Source organism: Pelodiscus sinensis, chromosome 1 (genome assembly GCF_049634645.1).
Source record: "Pelodiscus sinensis isolate JC-2024 chromosome 1, ASM4963464v1, whole genome shotgun sequence".
Taxonomy (NCBI): Eukaryota; Metazoa; Chordata; order Testudines; family Trionychidae; genus Pelodiscus; species Pelodiscus sinensis.
This window is the reverse complement of record NC_134711.1, coordinates 72588747-72611533: the sequence shown is the minus strand read 5'-3', so window position 1 is coordinate 72611533 and position 22787 is coordinate 72588747. Positions and strand designations below refer to the sequence as shown.

Genomic DNA, 22787 nt, shown 5'->3' with positions numbered 1-22787 from the left:
TGGATATTGAGTCTAAGTCTGCTGCTGCTGTCTGATTCACTATTTATGGATCATCATTATCACTCTGAGGCTGTGTCTAGACTACATGGCTCCGACGATTAGGGTTATAGGCAAAGGCAAATGAAGCCGCGATTTAAATGATCGCGGCTTCATTTACATTTACATGGCTGCCACGCTGAGCCGACAAACAGCTAATCAGCTGTTTGTCCGCTCAGCGCGCTAGTCTGGACGCTCCCCTGCCGACATCAAAGCCCTTTGTCGGCAGCCCTGTTATTCCTCATGGGATGAGGTTTACCGGGGCTGCTGACAAAGGGCTTTGATGTCGGCAGGGGAGCGTCCAGACTTGCGCGCCGAGCGGACAAACAGCTCATCAGCTGTTTGTCGGCTCAGCGCAGCAGCCATGTAAATGTAAATGAAGCCGCGATCATTTAAATCACGGCTTCATTTGCTTTTGCCAAAACAACAAATCTACATGGCTCCGTCGACGGAGCCATGTAGTTTAGATGTACCCTGACTGTCTCTGTGTGCCAATCATAAAAATCAGTAATGCTTTGAGCATACTGTAGGAGTGTACTTAAGAACAGACAGACCTATCTACTCTTTAAGATGTTCACTATGTTCAAATGCACATCCTCATCTTAGCTCTGTTTATTCTAGTAGAGACCAGGCAGCCATTGATTCTCCCTTAGTTAATCCTGCCCTACTTCTTTGAAGTGCTCTGGGCAGGCATTTGTGGCCCTTTTGTAGAGAAGCAGATTCTCAGGGTAGATCCCATTACAGAACCGAAGAAGCACTTTCTGAAAATCATAGGATTTCATTCACATTCTGAGGTAAAACGGAGGCACTCCAGATGACGAAAAAGGGCTAGGAGCTGGATTTACCATTTACTTACTGTGTTTTGCTATACAGAACTTGACTTCTGAAGCATTTTGGGTGGACTTTCTTAGAAGGTATTTAAATATTTACTCAGCTCCAATAAATTGATACCTTCCTCATAGATATGTCCACATCTCTGATATACCATAGTAACTGTGTGGATTAGATTTTGGGAGAAAGTGTTGCATAAGTATATTCTGTTCCTAACATCTGTCATATCTAGATCAGAACCACTGAGGTTAAGATTGTTGGCCCTTGTTTGCCAAGTGAAAGGATCAGAACGGCATGAGAGAACCCTAAAAGTCCTCCATCTAAAGGGGACCCTAAAAACCCTTTATCTAATGGCGGGATGCTTCTTGTGGCTCAACCACCAGGAACACAAGGACCTTCCTCACAAATCCAGCTCTTCATATAGAAGCTTAAAGCTTTGCTTGTCTCTAGGTGTCAATTTGCACCTTAAAGTTTCTGGATCTTACTAAACACTCCTTAAAAAAAAAGGCAGCGTGCTTAAAGTTTTGTATGTTGGGGGACTGAAGCATTTTAAGAAGACTTTTCTGGACTGAAATCTACTGGTATAGTTCTTTAGTGAATTTTAGCTCTAGGTAATTCCATAACTGGTAATAAATTGTATACATTTTTTTGTTTCCTGCAAGATACCCATCCTTGAAGTATTGCTGATAAGCTTTTAGTGATGCTTATAAAGCATTGGGCTATTTATTTTCCAGCTCAAAGCTTTCTTAGAAAAAGTGTGCCTCCATATTAATTTAAATGATTTATATATGTATGTCAGAGATGTTCAGTCCATGCAGTACAGTGCCTTAAAATAGCAACTACTGGAGGAAAAATTCTGCAGGATTCCTCAGTCACTAGAAGCCTGTATTACCTCTGGCATAGATATGACAGATGTTAGGAACAGAATACACTTATATGTTCTACATTTTCAGATGATTAAACAGCATATATTTAGTTATTTTAGATTTTAAATACTTTAAATTAGTCATCAAGTTTCAGAATGACCTAAACTTAAATTTTACAGCAGATAGGTTTCATGTGGAAATCAGTATGTTTCCAAATCATGATAACTAGAATACTCATTTTAATGTTCTTGCTTTCAGGCATTTAATATATGATAAAATACTAGACATAAAGTCAGTATTTACAGATACTGGGAGGAATCCTGATTCCAGAGGAATCAATGGGAATTTTACCATAAATTCAATAGGACCAGGATTTCATCCACTGCATTTCATTGTCTCTCCTTAATTTTTGCTTTTTATTTTCTGTAACACTAGATTGATATTGTGCATTATTTAGTATGATTGTTTGCATTTTAAAATTTGTATTTTATTGCGTTCATACTGGGTTTTTTTAAATTTTGCTTTCTTCAAACACTCTAACAAGTAGTTTTACTGCTAGGATTATTCATCAAATCTCTGTTTTTTAAATCAATCATGGAGAATATTTACAGAAAAATGTGCTATCTTGAAATGGAATTTACACCATAAACTTGTCTAGTACAGCCGTAAGATCCTATCCAGTCACCACAGACTTATTTAACCCCCACATTCTCAGTTTAGCAATCCCAGTTTAGCAATCCCTGCTTTGGCTGCTCTTGCTGCTCCTGACTAGAGTAATAGCAACTGTGTAGTAACTGGGTCTTAAGACACAGTTCTTTTGTAGTGTAGACAGACCTTAAGGGCTTGTCTCCGTTACTGGGACAGAACACTTTCTGGTTGACTCCGGGCACTCCAGCTCTCTGAGAAGAGAAAGGGAAGTCAATCAGAAAGCTTCTGTCATCAATTCGGCAGCATGAAGCCATCAGAATAATCAACCTAAGTTACGCTGACTCCAGATTCATTATTCACGTAACTGAAGTAGTGTCTCTTAGGTCGACTTACCTAACTAGTGAAGACAAGCCATTAGCATTATTACTGTCTGTATTGTAGTCACCTAAGTCCCTTTGTGATGATTTGAAGAATGTGTAAACTGTATATTTATCGAGTGTGCTTTCTGACAACAATCACTTGATTTTGTGTGTACTCCTTTCTTATTAGTAAAAGTGTAATGAAGTCTCTATGACCCATGTACCAATGTGAAATTCATGGCCCCTTTAAAAGTTACATTTTCTATTAAGAGAACACTTATTAATCCTTTATAAACTATTTATAAATACTGAATAGCTGTTACAAATATGCTAAAGACATGAACAGTATGTTCTAGATAGCTGTAAGCATAACAAAGGAAAGAGATACAAAAGGTTATAAGCCATGGTTATAAGCCAGTTCCAATTTCCCCACTTCAGTTCCCAGGATGTCTCTAGGCTCCTCCTTCTTCTGTTCTTGCCTATAGCAGCAATTGCAAGGAAAGTACTTCTACAGTCTTGTAGCCTTGGGCTGAAGTAGACTAAGCTTCTCTGGGGATGGTGCATGTGCACTGTGGTCACATCTTGGGGCATGCTCTGGGCATACTGAATCAACAAGGTAAATCTGACTAGCTAAATTATTAAGTCTCCTCTGATGATATGTAAAATGAGAGTTTTCAAAAGGCTTATTGCTTGGCCAGATTTTTATAGGGACAGTAAAACACACCATGATAAAAAGGCCCCCTTGGCAAATTTCAAGTCCCTCACTCCCAAAGAATGGGGACATGAGAACTTCTCAATTAAACTATTATGATAGCCTTTTTTTAAAACATGGCAAAATCCATGTTTTCTCCCCAATCTTGTAGTTAGAAATGGCTGAAGGTTTTTTGAATGAAACTTTCTAAAACAGTTTTGCCTGGGGCAGACATCTGGCATGGAAAATTTCAGCCCAGATAGTTAAAGTCTAGCAAAGTTATACATTATGGAAAACAGCATCTTACGATGGAAAGCATCAGGCAATTTTAATGGGCAGTGCTGCTAACTCAACCTATACCACAGAGCCAGTCCTGCTCCCACTAAAGCTAATGGGTGTTTCACATTGCCTTTAATAAGAACAGAAAATGACCACATGTGAACTGCAACACTGGGTGGTATTGTACTAATTGCACTAATGAACTGAATAAAAGTCCTGAACTTTGTAGACATTCTGGGCCCTATATTGAAGATTGGACTCAGTTTAACTAATTAACAAAACTGAACTGAGGGAATATCCTTTTTCAAAGAGCTTGATTTTGACTGTTTTAATATTCTACATGTGTGCATTGTGTTTAAGTAAATATATTCATTAAATCTATTCTGCATGAGTATGTCTAAAAAATACAGACACTTTTCCATCATTAATGGACTCCTGCAGCAGACTCCCTCTATTGCAAAGCCATATATATTTGTCTTATAATGGAATAAAGCCAGTTAAAAATGCTTTAATTTTCAGGTACATATAAAACATTCATAAACATTCATCTTTTAAATACTGATGTTTTTAAAAAACTGAAATTTATGGGAGTGGAGGAAGGGAAGGAGAAAAATGTTAATGTGTTCTCTCTCCTAAATAAGTCTTAGTAAAAGGCTGCACTTAAAAGTGCCCGTACATTTATTTCTCAAAGTGGTTTCATAATTCTCTCCCAAGATTAATAAATTAAAAATTATACATGCTGAAGTACCTGTAGGGCTAACCTAAGATCAGGCAATCTGTGAAGTAATGCCTCAAACAGCTTCAAATTAGTCATTTCAGCTTCTCAAGTGTGAGAAACCCTTTCCCACAAACTAAACTTCTGTATATGTTGAACTATAGACAATGGTTCATTTTTAAATAAGGCTTTTGGGGATATATTGATCATAAAAGAAGGAATAGAACAATGTTATCTTTAGATAATATTCTCTTTTTTCTCCATGACTTTTAATCATCACACTTCATTTACCTATTCTCTTAAGTATGTTTACACATTTCTTGTATTTTAACAGCATGACAAAGCTCCACTGATGTTTAATGTTTTGAAAAGCCTCTGAGTAACCATTGCTGTCTTTAGAGTTCCCTCCCCCCTTTAACTGCCATGTAAAATGTATCTTGGAAAGCAGTGACTGTATAGGAATTAGGAGTCATCACAGACAAGCAACTGAACATGAGCTTCCAGTGTGATGATCTTGCAAAAAAGGCTAAATTCACTACTCCTTTGTTCATATATTCCAGGAGTAGAGAAGTGATTCTACCTTGATATAGGGCAGAGGTTTTCAAATTTTTGAGCCGAGTCCTTCCTCTGAGTTACAATTTTTTGTCTCTCCGCCCTCCCAATCGAGCCAAAAATAGATATATGTAAAACATTTTTAATATTCATAACATTCTACTTGTAAACCTAACAGAGACTCATGGTGAGATTTTTGAAGCCAACACTTTGAGATTATCCTCCCATAATCCTCCCTAGAAAAAAATCCAACTTTATTTTATAAATGCTTTGCAACACTTTCCCTCAGATACCCCCCTGACTTCTGTGTGAAACTACAAAGCAAAGTGCTCCACACTCATTTCTGCATGAAGAATTGCAAAGGGATGTGCTTTTGTGGACTGTCTTAATAAAGTTCATGAGCTTAATAACAGAACTCAGAACATTAGTAATCTATTGGTCCATGTTTTGCGTTACAAGGGCTATCAGATGATGAGCCCACAAACTATGTGGTGCACTTTAAAACACTTTGGCTTTCAAGCCTGTCCTGCCTCCAGACATAGAAGGGACACCATCTGTGCAAATTCTGATCTCAACTCAGAAAAAGTTGGGAAGTTGTTTCAAATATTAAACAGTTTGGATTCAGTTGCATGAATCTTAATTAGCCTGCAGAAGAAAATTTTTCCAATATTGTTATTTCATGAGAGTATGAATTATATGCAATGAAATGAGCTTCTTTTGATATTCACTGTTTCATCCAACTGGATTAAAAATAAACAGGCTTGCAACCAACAGGTCAGCTGTGCCTTGATATTTTCTGACATGTCAGAGAATCGGCAGCTGATTGTCTTGTCTGACAACAGGATCATTTTTAATTTCTCTGCCATACTGTCACCAAGCATCATCCTGCTAATGTCAATTGCAGTTGGGAGAATCAGTTTTATCCCAGTTGTATAAGGCTTTTTATTCTTGGCAATGTGGTACACAATTTGAAAACATGCTTTTAAAGCACTTGCAATGGTGGACACTTTTTTCACTTTATTTTATTTTATTTTATTTTATTTTATTTTATTTTATTTTATTTTATTTTTAATGTGGTAACTTTCATTTGAAAAATATCTGTTTCCTATCAGATCATCATATTTGATTTCTAAATGGCATTTTAGCTTTGTTGGCCTCAAGCTATCATTCGCTAAAGTTTCTGCACCCACTACATGTTGAGACCTAATTTCTCAATTAACTGCAATGAAAGTTATACCAAAATCAAAATAGGCTTAATTATTTTTTCTTTTTTGTAGCTTGTTTTCTATATCAATTTTAGCCATTCCAGCTTTCAATTTGGAGCACTACCATTTTTGCCAATAAGAAATGATCCATTTGTCACCAAACCACAATCCATTTTCCACTGCACTGGTGGAAAAAGCACTGCACAACTTCTTGTTGTGAAGGGAGTATGAGATACTGAACTGGAAGGCGGGAAAGGTGGTTGTTATAGAAAATGATGGGCAGAGCAGCAGGATGGTCTGACACTCTGTCCCTGGGCAGCTGGCAGAGGGGGCACCCACTTATCAGCTCCAGGATGAGAGCGGTTCCTGTTTACCCAAGAATGTTCCTCCATTCCCACAGGGAATGCTCCACTGTTTGAAAACCTCTGGCATAGCGCACAGGTGAGACTGAGACTGGAATATTGTATACAATTTGAGTGTCCATTAAAAAAAAAATAGATATCTTGAAAGCATGCAGACAGAAGTCACACTAACGATTCAAGGATGGGAGGAAATGCTGTACAGGTTTAATCTGTTTATTTTATCTAAAAGAACAATGAGAGGTGACTTGATTACAGCACATAAGTGTTCTCTCCTTTATGGGGAACAAATACTAAATGGCTCTTCAAGATAGAGAAAGGCACAACAAGAACCAATGGGCTGGAAGCCATAGTCAGATAAATTCAAATTAGAAATGAGGCAAACATTTTTTGCACTTTCTAGGAGATTAACCCTTTGCAATAAATTATCAAGGGAAGTGACTAAGGGAAAGGAGAAACGGCAATATTGTGCAGCTAGAGAAAAGGGAAATAGATTGAAAGGAAAAAGAGAATGGTTCCAGCTGGTGGCTGAGCCATTTTGGAAACATCATAACTGAAATAGGTGGAAGGATAGATCATTTGGGGACCAAAGGGACATACCTGGGTCTGAGGTGGTGAGGGAGTCTAAGGGCTATGTGAGTAAAAGTAAAAGTGCTATGTGAGATAAACAGAGAACTGGAAGACTAAACATTAAAAAAAAAGAAATAAATGCACAGAACATGTAGCCAGAAAATGAAATGAAATAGGGCTGAAAAGTGGGATGCTGGAAGCAGAGAGAAGGAAAAGAAAAGAAAATACACACAACCATTCACTTCTAAAGTTAGTACATTGCCAATATTTATTTTATAAACAATGCATATTAGTGTATATAGGACATGGAAAACAAGTTTTAATTTGGAAGCATTGCCCAATACAAAGACAGTAAGTGATTAAAAGATAGGAGGAGACAGAGCCTAACATAGTAAAACCAATGGGCAGGGATAATTGGATCAGCAGTGTTTTGATTGAATTGGGTGAGTCAAAGGAAGTATGAAAAGACCCAAGAGAGGACTGGAAGTAGTCAAGCTCCAAATGACCAAGAAGTAGATTCAGTCAATGGAATGAAGACAGGGACCTGAATTTTAAAGATGTAAAATAGAAGTAAAACTCTCATTGTTGGAATGGAGCAGGGAGAAGAAGCAAGAGCAATCCAAGATGACACCATTGCAGGCATGGGTATCAGGGAGAATGAAGGTGTTATCCACAGAGGTGGAATATGAAGATAGCAGAAAAATTTAGGGAGAAATAATCAGAAGTTTAGACCACATTGAGTTTGAGATTGTAGACATCCATCCAATAGTGCCAAGGATAGTCAAGCAATAGTTGTTGCTTTCCCCCATCCCGACTCTGTATGAAGAAAAGAGAAGAATGGTGTTAAAGGCAGTATCATGAAAGTACTCATGATCAAACTCTTGGAATGCTAAATTAAGTGCTTTTTCACCAGTGGGGATATTCCAGTACTAGAAAATCTGAAATCATCACTGCCTATAAAACAAAACACACTGCTGGTTCTAGTCAGCAGCAAAATGGACTTGGGGGCTTTATTTAATATTCTGTGTGCATACTCTTAAAACGTCAGTGCATATTTTAGACCCTTCACTGCACTTTGTGCGTCATTTCATGTTTTTAGTTTTTGTTCTGAAGTGCAAATACATGAGACATCACTGAAAAAACCTTCAGTTGCCACTGTACTGGTTCACTAGCTTCTTTGATTCATCATAATAGCTCATCATTGCAATTGTATCTCTAAATATGAACACATTCACTTTGTGGTGAAGGTTGTTGAGTGAGGTGGTGGTGGTGGGGGGAACCACTTCTCTTTTTCCCTCCACCCCCACAGAAAATGTATGTAAACAAATTTTATACCCTATCTAACATAAGCTCCTACATTTATGACAAAATTGAGTACAGTTCAAAAGATTTGCATACTTGGTCTCATTTTATGTCTGTATACACTAGGGGTTCCCAACTTTTTAATCACTGACAAATTGAACAGACTCGCCCTGCCCCTACTCCAAAGCCCCACCCCTGCTAATTCCTCCATGCTCACTCATTTGCTCATCACTGGGCTGAGGCAGATGGCTGGGGAGAGGTTTGGGAGAGCTCTGGCTGGGGGGTATAGACTCTGGGGTGGGGATGGGAATGAGTTGTTTGGGATGCAGGAGAGACACAGGGCTGAAGCAGGGAGTTTGGGTACAGGAGAGGGTGAGTGGTCTAGGCTCTGGATAGCACTTATCTCACATGATTCCTAGGAAGGCTGGCATGTCCAGCCAGCTCTGCCCATTGTCCACTCCCACAGTCCCATTGGTTGTGGTTCCTGGCCAATGGGAGCTGAGGAGCTTGCACTCAAGACTGAGGGGCAGCCACCCAACTACAGGGGAAAAAACCCTTTATATTTTAGCATTCTCAGTTTTCTGTTTTTTGAGTAACAGGGTGTGCTTTTAAAATCTATACACTTAGCTGAATGGTTGGTTAATCAGTTGGCTGACAGGTTAACAGTGATTTCAGCAGAGAAACATTAAGAGTCCAAATTAAGATTCCTACAAGGAAGTGGAGAAAAGATGTTACTTTGGACTCAGCAGACTGTATAGATTTTGTGATCAAAGACCCTTGAGACTCAGGTGAATGCAACCTAAGCATTCGGGGACTCTGAGTTTTTTTTTGCTGGGTTTCTGTGGGGCAGTGGTGGGCAACCTGCGGCCCATCAGGGTAATCTGATTGTGGGACATGAGACATTTTGCTGATGTTGGCCATCCACAGGCACTGTCTCCCACAGTTCCCAGTGGCTGTGGTATTCTGTTCCAGGCCAATAGGAGCTGTGGGAAGTGGCACCTGCAGGTGAAGGGGCCACAGCCATTAGACTTTGAATTTTTATTCTCTACCCCTCTGTTGTATCTTATCTAAAATGTCTTGTGATGCCTGAGCAGTTGTAAAATAGTAATTCATCATTTTGGGCCTTAGTTACTACAATTGGTTTGTATTGTCTTTTCAGACAAACCTTGAGTCCTTTACTTGTTAAAAATGACTCTCAAAAGTTAATGTTAATGGACCTGCTTGGATATGTCCTGTCAGCATGTGTCACAGGACCACAATCTGCAACTCCAACAAGTTGTTACTCAGGGGATAGAGACATCCCAATGCACTGGACTTGAACAGATAGTATGTTAAAGTTAGGAACACTGGGGAAAGTTGGTGGGGAAAAATGGCACAATATAGGAGAAATTCAAATATCATTTATCTTGTATGTTGAAAAATTCAATAGAGCTTAAATTCTCAATCCTTGTTAATCTTCCATGGACACTTGATCATGTTTGTAAGAAATTACTAGATAGAGAATTAATTCAAATCTGTACTCTTATACGGCTCCCTCTCTTTCACAATGTATCTTGAACATATCCAGTTGTGGTTTCATTACCCCTGGCATCTGCAAGAAACAGATGATTTAAAAATAAATCAGTAGAAGGACTGAATAGTCAGCTACTGTGAATTCCTGTGATGGGCTTTTGCCATCCCCAATATGTATTCTTATTTTAATTAAGAATGAATTAATAATACATATTGGAGATGGAACAAGTCTATTAAGTGATATTGTTTTAGATCCGATAAGGTTGCAGTCAGTGGGAGTTTTTGTCATTGAACTGAACTCTTTCTAACAATAGTACATATTCATCTAATACTCCCTTTGGAACTACTTATGTGGGTGCTCACTAGTGTGAGGGAAATGTTGCACAATCGAATCCAATGTGAACACGATCAAGGCTCCTCTCCAATTCCCTGCTGATGCACATTTGTTTTCTATTGTACATTTAGTTCATGCTGAAGATTTATTTATTTATTTTACAGGAAAATCAGAATGGAAAGTTTTTAATATGGAGGGTGAAATTCACCCCTGTGGAGAGGGCTAGCATGAAGTCATAAGGGGACTTACATGGTGCTTAGGCTTTGTGCCACACCACTGCATAGGGTTGAAATCCACCATCTAGTGACCAGGGAATGCATTTTAAATGTCTGCATTTTGTGATGTTACATAAGCAGACTGTGACAGCATGTTATACGCCAGCAGGGGAGCCATCTGACCACTTGGGTATCCGTCAGTTCCCTGGAGAAGGCTCACTGAGAATATGCCCCTAATTAGCCGATCAGATTGGGAGGGCTGATGAACCATGAACCAGTTAGTCGTCATCAGCTGAAAGATATAAAGGAAGACAAGAGAAAAGAAGGACAGAGGAAGATTAAGGTAGCTGAGCTTAGTATGTAGTGAGACGTCATGGAGCAGAGAGTGCTGTTTCTTTCCTAACCCTGTGGGAAAGTGCTAAAAGGCAAGAAACTCTATAAATATGTGTTGGTACTGGCAATGGGACTATAAATAACTCACATGAAGTTACTGCTTACTGAACGGACTATGAATGGCTTCTGGGGCATCAGAGCATAGAGAAAGAGTGCATCCTATTACACAAATAAGCAAAGCTAAGAACAACACAGTACCCCATCTGTACTGCAATCATTACTCTAGTAAGGGAAATGTAGTGTCTATTATAGTCATTTGCAGTAAATACCTGAAATATTAATTTTGAATTAGTGAAGATTTGGTAATGAGAGTCTTGTAGCCCTTTGATTTGGTCTAGGTGCAAAATGCATGAGTCATGAATCGTAGATTCTCTACTCATGTAGCTATGTAAATAGTATAATAAGAAATTAGACTGGTGAGTCACATTTAGAGGTGTGAAGACTCCATTCAATATTTAAATACACACAAGCATAACGACCCGGGGAAAAAAGACATGTCTAGTAAAAAGTCCCCCTCCCCCTGCACTGAGTATACTCAGAACCTGATGGTGACCTTGGTACTACTAGGGGAGGACATGAGATGGCAGGAATAGTAAGGGGAGAAGCACCGTAAGTGATGTTCAGGTTTCTACCATCTAGTCATCCCTATATACCCAAATAGGGGTTAGTTTGGCAATCGTTTATAGCCCTTTTTCCTTTTACCTCCATGTGTATGGGACCATATCTGACTTGGTGCCAGACCTTTTTCCAAGTTTCTCATTCTGGAGGACCATAAGTTAGGGTTCTCACTTACCTTAAGCTCTTTGCATCAATACATTTTCCAGAAATCTGATATGTAAACCAGTGGCTTCTTATTCATAGTTTCTGGCTTATAGGAGCTGTGGGAAGGGAATGGCAAACCATGGCCAACAGGAGCAGTGAGCTTCTACCTGCAGATGCTCAGGTAAATAAAGCATCTGGCAGCCCACCAGGGGCTAACTGCAGTGAACCATGTCCAACCCACAGATCATATATTGCTCATGCCTGGATTAGGCCATATATATTTTGCAAAGCCTAAATTCAACTAACTGTGTGTTTTCCCTACTTGCATTACAGCCTTAATTACATTTTCTTCAGCATGTTCGTTTTTCACCTATAGATTATAGATTTAGAGGTGTCCTGAGATCAGGTCAGGGATTAAGAGTTGACAGCCCTTAGTTCTGCATTCTAGCTTGCTAATTGGAGATAGGGCATTATTTCTGAATGCACACCTTTGAGTATTTGGCTTAGAAAAAGGTCTGTTACTAAGGTTCAAGAATTATGTGTCCTGCAAACCTGAATATCTCTTAGGGTATGTCTACACTACAAAGTTAGTTTGAACTAACTTTAATAGGCGCTACACTAGCACTCCGTTAGTTCGAATTTAATTCAAACTAACGGAGTGCTTAGTTCGAACTAGGTAATCCTCATTCCATGAGGATTAAGCCCAGTTCGAACTAGCTAGTTCGAATTAAGGGGTGTGTAGCCCCTTAATTCGAACTAGTGGGAGGCTAGGCCTCCCCAGGTTTCCCTGGTGGCCACTCTGGCCAACACCAGGGAAACTCGTCTGCCCCCCTCCCGGCCCTGGACCCCTTAAAGGGGCACGGGCTGGCTACGGTGCCCGTGCCAGGTGCAAGCCTGCCAGCACCCAGCCAGCAGACCCTGCACCTGGCACGGCTCGAGCCACCCACCCGATGCCCCCCAGTCCTCCCCTTCTTCCCGGGACCAGGCTGGCTGGGACTGCAAGAGGCGGGCACCCGCCTGGGCTAGTGCGGACATCGTGGACCTCATCCACGATCTCCGCACTAGGCACAGGAAAGTGGCTGGCTTGGGCAGCAGAGCTGCCAGCCTGGCCACCCAGGAGCAGGTGTGCATGAAAATCAAGGGGGTCCACTGAGACCCCCGACCCTGAGCCCTGAGCTTACAATGGCCATCCTGGGTCAGACCAAAGGTCCATCTAGCCCAGTAGCCTGTCTGCCAACAGCGGCCAACCCTAGGGAGCCTGGAGGGGATGGACCGAAGACAGTTACCAAGCCATTGGTCTCGTGCCATCCCTCTCCAGCCTTCCACAAACCTTGGGCAGGGACACCACTCCTACCCCCTGGCTAATACCACTCCCCGGACCCAACCTCCATGACTTGATCTCACTTCCCTTTAAACTCTGTTCTAGTTCTAGCCTTCACAGCCTCTTGCAGCAAGGAGTTCCACAGGTTGACTCTTTGCTTTGTGAAGAACAACTTTCTGTTACTAGTTTGAAGCCTGCTACCCATTCCTTTCCTTTGGTGTCCTCTAGTCCTTCTTTATGGGAACTAACGAAGAACTTTTCTGTATGCACCCTCTCCACCCAACTCCTGCTTTTAGAGACCTCTATCCTGTCCCCCTTCCGTCTCCTCTTTTCTAAGCTGAAAAGTGCAGTCTCTTTAGCCTCTCTTCATATGGGACTTGTTCCCAACCCTTGATCATTGTAGTTGCCCTCCCCTCTCCCAGCCTCTCTCTTCCCCTCTCCCACCTCCTTTTCCCAGTCTCCCCCAGTTTTGTTCAATAAAGAGAGATTCCATTTTTGAACACAATTGTCCTTTATTTTGTACATCAAGAAGAGGGGCTAGGGAAGGGTAAGTGGAAGGAGGTGAGGGAGGAATTGGGTACGTGCCCCCGATGGGGAGGACTGGGCTGGCTCTGTGGGCTTCTGGGGGTGGAAGTTCTCCTGCAGCCCCTAATTGCCCCTCTCCCCAGATGGCAGCCTGCGGCAAGTGCAGCCGGTCTGATGGCCGAGTGTTGTGATGTGCCCAGTGTGGGTACTCCGGGCACTCCAAGCCAGGACTGCTTTGCAAGCGGGGCACCCCTGAGAACTGTTTTCCGGGGTGCGGGTTGGGACCCTTTAAGCACAGCCCTCGGCTAGCCTGAGACAGCAGCTCCACGCTCTAAGTCCTCCTCTGATGCCCTGCCGGCACTGCTTCCGGCCATCCTTAACCCCGGTTCAGGGTCCACTTAATGTGGACGCGCTAGTTCGAATTAGCAAAACGCTAATTCGAACTAGTTTTTAGTTCTAGATGCGTTAGTTCGAATTAGCTTAGTTCGAATTAACTAATTCGAACTAAGTTAGTTCGAATTAGCGCTGTAGTGTAGACATATCCTTATGTAGTGCTGTGTATGCACCTTCAGTGTCAATTGAGAACCAGTAACTCTTTATGGGCTCAGCAATCCTGGCTTAGGCCTGACTATGCAAATACTGACTCATGAAACTAGTCTGTTTAATGGAAAGGAACTGCATTATAGGTCGGACCTCCCAAAATTGGGACTCCCTCATCTGGCGACATCTGTGTTTCTGGACCAGCGATTCCTGGCTGGGAGCCCCATTGGCAAGAGGGCTGGCAGCTTGAAGCCCAGTAGGGCTGGGACTGGCACTGGAGTCCCGATAGCGCAGCAGGTGCTACGGCAGCCATGGTAGCAGGACCAGGGCAGCCCAGGGCTTTATTAAAGCCAAGGGTAACAGCGTCAGACTTGTGGATTTATTCCAGTTCTGCAATCTCTCTCTGTAATTGGTTAGTGAAATTCCTTTGTAGAAGAATGGGTACTTTAAAAAGCCACAGCTGAATGAACAGGCAGTGGGGAGAGAAGGTGGTCTGGGGAGTCAGTAGTGGGAATGCTGATTTAGATGTGCTATAGGATACAGTAGAAAAATATACCTTTATAGTACTTCCTCCTGCCCTTTCTTTACCTCTGTTTAATGGAACTCGGTATGCTTGCATTTTTTAAAAATTTAGCCTCATGTTAACCTGCATGATTTTGGAATTGTACACTTATATCTGTCACAGGGGCTCTCAACCTTTATAACTTTGCCCCACCTTCATAATTTTTTTAATTGGAGACCCTCCTCCCAAAATCTTTGAGTGGCATTGCAACCTCATGCTTGGCCTGCAATAATTATACTATAATTACTGAATGATTAGAATGCGCACTGCACTGGTCTCCATCAGTTTGCTCCTTAAACCCTGGTTAAGAACTTCTGATTTACAAAGTCCAGTGTTTATGGTCAAAGTTTTACTGATTCTTGATCTGACTTCTAAAACTATAAGCACAATTTTGTGTATTTTCATATCTCAGCTGCTTTCATGTATGCAAAAATTCATGTTTTGTTGAGTGAATTGAACTTACATACACTAATTGGATAGTTACACAGTTAGCTTACCTTAGTTGTGTGTGCAACATCAGAGCCAAAAATTGTAACTTCATCGAGCATTTGGCCCTATTTTGGGGCACTTTTACTGCTTTTAACCTATGTATTAGACTCTGGGAGGCCCTGTAGTTTAGTAAATGGAGAACTGGGCCACAAGTAGAATTTCCGGATTTTTTTCTGGCTCAGCACTGACCAGTTGTGATCTTGGGTAAACTGCTGCACCTCTGTTACCTTATGTGTAAACTGAGGGCAACAATACTTGCTTTTTCTTTGCAACATGTTTTGAATTCTATGGATGGAAAGCAAAGTTGAAGTTAATTATGAAAGGATCATTTGGATTTATCAGAAGGTGATTACATGTTGTAAAACTACAAGAAAGCTATGCTCTGGTAAAATTATATGTGGTGGAATTACACAAAAACACATGGGCTCAGTCCTGAAAATTGCTAAGTGCATCTTTTAGAAGAGACTTCGGGAATTGTAGAACTGGGCCATAACAATACAAATACAGGCAGTCCCCGGGTTACATGGATCCAATTTACATCGGATCCCTACTTACAAACGGGGTGAGGCAACCCCGTACTAGCTGCTTCCCCCCAGCAGACCAGGGAGACGCGAAGTTAGCGCGCCCCCCCCCCAGCAGACCAGGGAGACGCGGAGCGGCTTTTCTCAGCAGACACCTCAGCTTGAGAATAAAGGACTGAGGGAAGTGAGGTGTGGGAGAATAAAACTGAGCTCTGGAAAAATGTTTGGCTAGAGTTTCCCCTACAATATGTACCAGTTCCAACTTACATACAAATTCAACTTAAGAACAAACCTACAGTCCCTATCTTGTATGTAACCCGGGGACTGCCTGTACACATGATCTCTGTGTTGGCATTTGTGGAATGTGCTGACAATCTGAAATGATTAGAGACTACCCAGTTCAAATTCCATTATTTAAAATTAAGACACAGTACATTAAATAGATAGTGCTAATGTATTTTCCATATAAAATATTCCAAAGCTCTGAACAGTATAACACTGACAATCATATATCCTATAATATTAAGCTGCAGTCAGAATATACTAAAATATGACAAACTCAGAAGCACAGCTTTAAAAGATAGGCTTTTAACTTAGCTGTAAGTTTAAAATAAAAAAAAAAGTCAGTACCTGAAATTTGTTTAAAGGTCAATAGGGAATGAGTTCCACAAAGCAGAGGAAGGTTTGGTGTCCATTGTTAAACCATTCTAAACATAATTCAGGCTTAGCTATTCAGAAGTAGAGCAGAGAGTGGGCTGTGGTTTGCAGATCTTCAGCAGTTCTCGGCTAAATATCAAGGGCATCTGTCAAATAGACAATCAACACTGAATAGCACAAAATTTCAAAACCAATCCATTGTGTCAGAATATTGTGAGACTACTGTGAGAATACAGTCTGATTATTAGCAGGGTTATGTGATATTTCAGCAAAGATGCACAAGCGGCACTACTGATGTTGTATTACAGTTACTTGTGGCCAAACCATATGGACCGAATTGTAATTTCCTAGTTAAAACAAAAACTAATCCAGAATCAGATTAATAAACCAGTGATGCATGAGACATGTCTGTTAGGTACATAAATATAGAGTGAAATCAAGCAGGGCTGGCAAAAGAAGAACTGGACTGTACATCTTATAAGTCTGAATAGTTTTTCTTCTCTGATTGTTTTTCTCCTGATTCATAACTGTAGATTCCCACATAGACATAGGAAGGCAACTGATGAGATCTGCCTAAATAGCCGAGAAACAGTAAGAACCTTATTGAGAAATCTTTTTACATCAATGAAAATTCTTCCTATGCAATAAAAAAATACTAAAAAAAAAACCCACCCAACTTTTTAATCCCTGTTTCATCAGTTCAGTTTTCAATTCTGAGCTGAACATGTATTCCTTCTCTTATGCTGCTGTACCCGCATCTACCCAATCTTATTTTTGTCTGCAATAAAAAGCTACAAACTTGCAATATTAATTCTATAAACCATTTGGGGATATGTTTTTGCATGAGAAGTGCCACAAAAATAAAGTTCTATTGAATAAGGACAGCAGGGAAAAAGACACAAGGAGCTTCTGAACTCATGCCATAGTAGAGGAGTTTCACTAATGTTGGGATTGGCACAAATATCTGACCATGCAGAGTCCTTTTAAATGCTCCTTTAGGAGTGATTTCTGTAGCAGCAATTCAGAGAATTTTAAGATTAACATTGCAGTTATTGGGAACTGCTTTTGAAACACTGCAGTGTCATTTTCCTTCTCTTCTTTGCCTTGCCCCTTGTAACAAAAAGACAGAGGATTCCTAAAAGCAGAAAATGATTGCCAGGAGAGAATAACTGAACTCTTGGAAGAAAAACTTAAAAAACAACCAATAGTCCAGTAGCACCTTGAAGATTAACAAAACATGTAGTTGGTATCATGAGCTTAGAAAGCAGTGGAATTGGAATAGTCCAGTGTGTGACTGAACAGTACCATAGTCAAATGATTTCAACAGGTAGCTCTCAAGTATATTCATTGTACGCACTGATTTACAGAGTGCAAACCAATGATTCATTCTGTAATAACTTGAGGGTCAATAACATGGAGCCTGAATAAAGGCCTGTAACATAACAACAGCAACAGGCCTGGAATCTTGTGAACAAGACTTTGGTTTAGTAACATGGCAGCCAGGAAAGAGGCCCTACTGATAATTGTATGGTTGTGTAAGTTCGGTCAAGCATGAAAGAACAAAAGGAGGCACCAGAGACAAGGATCAACTACAGGCTATGAGCCAGAGGAGAGTAGCAGAATATCGCAATAAGAAATGTCTTGGTATCAACCGCCTCCCCCTAAATAAAGTACATACCAACCTAGGTTCAGGACCAAGTCAAAGTTGACAGTATGAAGGATAGTATGTAAGCCCCCTTTCTGCAAGGTGAGGGGTGGTAACCAGGCAACAGAAGTTGGCAATCGGGTATATCAGAAGTAGTGTAATTTGTTTGTACATTTCTATGAAAGTGCAAAAGAGTGATCGCTGGCTGACCTGGGTGTGTATGTGCGCTACGGCATTAATGGGTGTTAGCACATTGTCATGGCTTACATCAGGGGATGGTGAGTCTCTCTGATGACAACTATTAGTTTATGTCGTTTGGCAATAAACCTGCTCGCGTGATTTCAATCCTTACCTGATTTGTGGTCTCTGGGGGCTCACTGGGAGTCTGTTGTGTTGACTCAAGTGCTCAGGTTAATGTGTTAGACAGGGAAGCACACCAACACGCAGCTGAAAGTTTATCATCATTGATGGAGTAGAGGACCTGTCAGGAACCTATCGGCATGAACCCAGGAACCCTGACAGAAAACGATCCTGACTGTATGCCCCGGCTGCTGATCTGGTAAGCAAGTGAACTGTTATCCTCTGTTGAAATCACAATCTAAAATGGGAGAAAGCCATGAGTTAGGTAATCCCCTTATCCCTTCCCTTCAAATCCCCACAGAGTTTGATGAGATATGGACCCGTTGGATTGCTAAAAAAGGATGGCCATATGAGTTCAAAAAAGAATGTGGGAAGACATGGACCGGTATATGTAAAGCCATGGCAGAAACGGAAGTGCTGAAAAATAATAATAGTTGTAAAAAGCTTAGGACTTTGCAACTCATGTCTATGGCAGTGAGATGACTTAAACAGCATGCTACGCTGCTAGCCTCCCAGGTAATAGAACAGACTCGGGAAGTAGAAAAAGCAACACAAGCATTAGAGCACTGGAAAGTCCAAGCCTTGCTGGCAGGGCAACAGGCCATCCAAACACACGATCTGCTTGAACAAGTAAAGCGGGACAATAAGAGATTGGAAAAAGCTGTAGAGAACTTGTAAAGAAGAGAAGTGCCGTCCCTTGCTGCAAAGCAACAGCTTTCAGGGATTTGCACAGTGCCTGAAGCTGTGGGACAGAAATGGAAACAGGTAGCCTTGGCTAAATTAAAAGATGGAAAATGGGACAGTTGGAATAGATGCTACACTGGGGACATGTAGAATGACCCAGGTGGATCACCCTTTATTGACCCATGGGCAGGGTCTACCGCACCGAAACCGCCACCTTATGAGGAGAGCCAGGTTTTGGAAAAACCTCTGCCAAAACCTACATCAATCCCTGTAAAAGTGGGAGACAGAACAGAGGAAGAGGAGGAACAATCTGAAAACCAATCTGAAGGAGAGGATGGTTCCACTGTAAACAAGACAATCAGGGAAATAGAGGATGCTCCCCAAAGGAGATATTTAAGAACAGGTTAGATAGACATCTGTCAGGGATGGTGTAGATGGAGCTTGGTCCTGCCTTGAGGGCGGGGGGGCTGGACTCGATGACCTCTCGAGGTCCCTTCCAGTCCTATTATTCTACGATTCTATGATTCTATGATTCTATGATTCTTGAGAGAGCCTTGGTCGGAAATGAGAAATAAGAAGGGGGAGTGTAATGCCAAAGTACACAGAGTGTAAATCAGATATCTCTCGAGCCAGTGCTTTAGCAGCCAGACTCGATCTTTTAAAAATCAATGGGTTAACTGCCTTGGCAGGAGCTGTCAGTTCTCCCCCTTCTGAAAACTTTAACAAATTTTTAGCATGGTTGCATAAATGTTCACAACTACTAAAGGCAGTAGGAATTGAGATCGAACAGGAACTATTGTTAGTTCAGACATTATTGAGATTGCTAAATCATATACTCTCCGTTTTGATGATGACGTTGCTCCAATGATTAAGTGGGTGGCTCAAAAGCATTTTAAATTGTCTGGAACAATAGCTGCCTTGAAGAGATTTGCAAGGTTGCCAGGAGAGGCTCCTGCTGAACTGGCTGACCGGATTCAAACATACATTAGGTTGACCACGGAGGAAGATGTAGAAGTGTTGAAAGGAATTGTGCTGGACGTGCTGCCACCAGGAGTAATGGACTGGATGAATGCATGGTGTGAGAATGGAGGAAGACATATCCCCTGGAATAAATGAATTGAAAAGGTGGAAACGGTTGTGAAGCAACAGGAGGGTACCCCAGTGCATGAGCTGTGAACGCAGTTAGGACAGTGGAAAACTGAGGGATCAGGATACTCTCCCCGTGGCTGTAACCGGAGTTGGAGAGGCAGATGAATTAATAAAGGTGGAAAGAGTGAGTGGGTGCCAGTTGGAGTGTTGAAATGGGAAAATGTAGAGTTGAAAGGAAAAATTGAAAAGCTGCAAGCACCGCTGCAGGTGTGTATGCTGAAGAGAGACTCTCCAAAGGGGGAGGGAAAACCCATAACAAAAGTTGCTGAAGTGTCTCTGTTAACCCCTGGTTTGAATGACTCTGCAGTGAGAAATCAGATTGCATAGGACAGTTCTCGCTCTAACTCGGAATGCATTTTCCTTCCTCCCAGGGATGTATGGGGGTGCCCCCACTTACTCATCCAAGTTGGGGATGAGCTGACAGACTTTCTATTGGATATGGGGGTTGGAATACCTATTGTAAAATGTGCTTTTGATGCCTGTCCAGTTATAGATTCTGTGCAAATACAAGGAATATCAGGAAAAACAGAAACTTATGATGTAAAAAGATTGCCTCTCCAGTTTGATACACATGCCATTCAGGAGAAGTGTGCTGTGTCAGGGAGAGAAAATCAAATTGGGGCAGAGACTATAGGATAATCTTAGATTTTCCAAAAAACATGTATATCAGACAAGTCGGTACTACAACTGAGGGAATGGATTTTACTCTGATTCCCATGGGACTTACTAATCAGACGGTCAAAGCAATAAAATCAAAACAATCACCTCCTATGCTGGAAGGCTGGGAATGGTGGACTGAGACAAATTATGTCTGGGCAGCAGACACTCTCAATACTGGCAAGGTACAAACCTCTGTAACCCTAGAAGGTGATGTGCCTCTGTACATTAAACAATACCCCATGCCTCAGGAAACCAGGGAATCACTAAGACAAGTCACAGAAGAACTGGAAAAATGGAAACTGATCCAAAGGTGTTCAGTGCCTAACGCAGCACCTATCTGGCCAATTAAAAAACCTGGACATTGACTATTGAGGGTTAAATAAAACTGCTAAGTGGGGAGCCCCGGTTGTGGCTGCCTATCCCAAGCTACTGGAGGTAGTGTCTCCTGAAATGATTCTCAGAACTTGATGTGGCCAGTGGGTTTTGGAGCTTACCTTTGGATCCAGAATCCCAGTACGAAACAGCTTTTGTGTTCCAAGGCATGCAATCTTGTTGGAATGTTTTGCCCATGGGGTACTGTGACACACCAACAATCTTCCACACTGCTGTATGAAACATGCTGGAAAAGAAAGGATTGCTACAAGCAGGGAAAATAGTCCAGTATGTGGAGGACATTCTGGTGGTCAGTGAAACAGAACAAACACATGAAACATTGGTGAGAGCTTTTGAACTGTTGCCAGGAATAGGGTCTGAAGCTTAACCCTTTGAAATCTCAGATTATAAACAGAGAGAAGTGCAGTATCTAGGAATTCAAATAAGTGAAGGGGGAAGATGTGTTAACTAGGAAAGAGTTAAGTGCATTGTAAACCTGCCTATGCCAACAGATATTAAAACATTTCAGTCTTTTCTGGGGCTAACTTTTGTAGAGACTTTATGGTGGGCTATGCAGAGGAGGCAGAGCTCTTATACGAGGCATTAAAAAGACCATAGCGGACCTGGACTGAAGAAGCAATTAATGCATGGGAAAGCTTGAAAAGGGATTGATGGAGGCACCCACTCTGGCTGCCCCTTACAATGATTTCCCTTTTGTACTATATCTTAGTGTGAAACATTTCTGTATTGTTAGTATGCTCACTCAGGATACTGGTGCCGGGGAAAGAGCCATGGCATACTACAGCCGAGCATTAACTGCTCTGGAAAGTAAATTGGGAATCTGCGAACAAACTGCGCTTGCTGCCTATTGGACACTTCAAAAAGTCCAGGCAATTACTGGAGCAAGTAAAGTCATAGTGAAAAGCTATCATGTCCTAGGTAAACTACTAACTCAGGAAAATTTATTCAAAGGACATGTAAGAGTGGACAGAGCTGGTTACCCTGATAGAGAATGTTCAGCTGGTTACCCTGAAAGAATCTAAAATATCTATATGGGGCCTGATCTAATGTAGCCTGGAGCACATATGCAAACCCCACAGAGGATCCAGAGCACACCCTGTCTTTAAGGCTGCTCCGACTGAACAAGTAATTGGCAAAACAATCTGGTTTGTGGATGGCAGCTCATATTACATTGAAGGCAAGAGAGCCACTGAATTTGCAGGAATTTACCTAACAGAAAAACTGCAGCAACTTGACTCTTTTCAGCTCAAACTACAAACAGGAGGAACAAGTGAAGCGTCAGCTGTGATAGAAGCTTTGGAGAGAATGAAGGACAAAGCAAGTTGAAATAGTCATTGGAACTGATTCAGATTATGTTTATAAAGGGATCACAATTTACCTTCCATGGTGGATCGCCATTGGTTTTATGCGAACTGATGGATCTGATATTAAACACAAAGCATTGTGGCAGCAAATAGAGGAATTAGCAAAACATTATGAAAAGGTCAGAATGGTCACAATAAAAACACACAAAAGGAAAGACCCATTAAGAAAGGGAAATAGACTAGCCAAAGAAGCTGCGATCATTGGCACCATCTGGAAACATATGCCGGTGGTAGTAATCACATGGGCGCAAGCTAAACAAGAACAAAAGATAGAGGAAAGCAATCAGG

At 41.4% G+C, this 22787-nt stretch overlaps 1 long non-coding RNA gene across 1 annotated transcript; it reads right to left on the bottom strand.

The window, feature by feature from the left end:
* Window positions 1-6772: 6772 nt before the first annotated feature.
* LOC142826568 (uncharacterized) lies at window positions 6773-21413 on the bottom strand. The gene is made up of 3 exons (XR_012900780.1): window positions 21237-21413; window positions 16218-16390; window positions 6773-7927 (listed from the first exon to the last, which is right to left on the bottom strand). It is a non-coding gene; the product is annotated as an uncharacterized LOC142826568 (long non-coding RNA).
* Between the last annotated feature and the right edge of the window lie 1374 nt (window positions 21414-22787).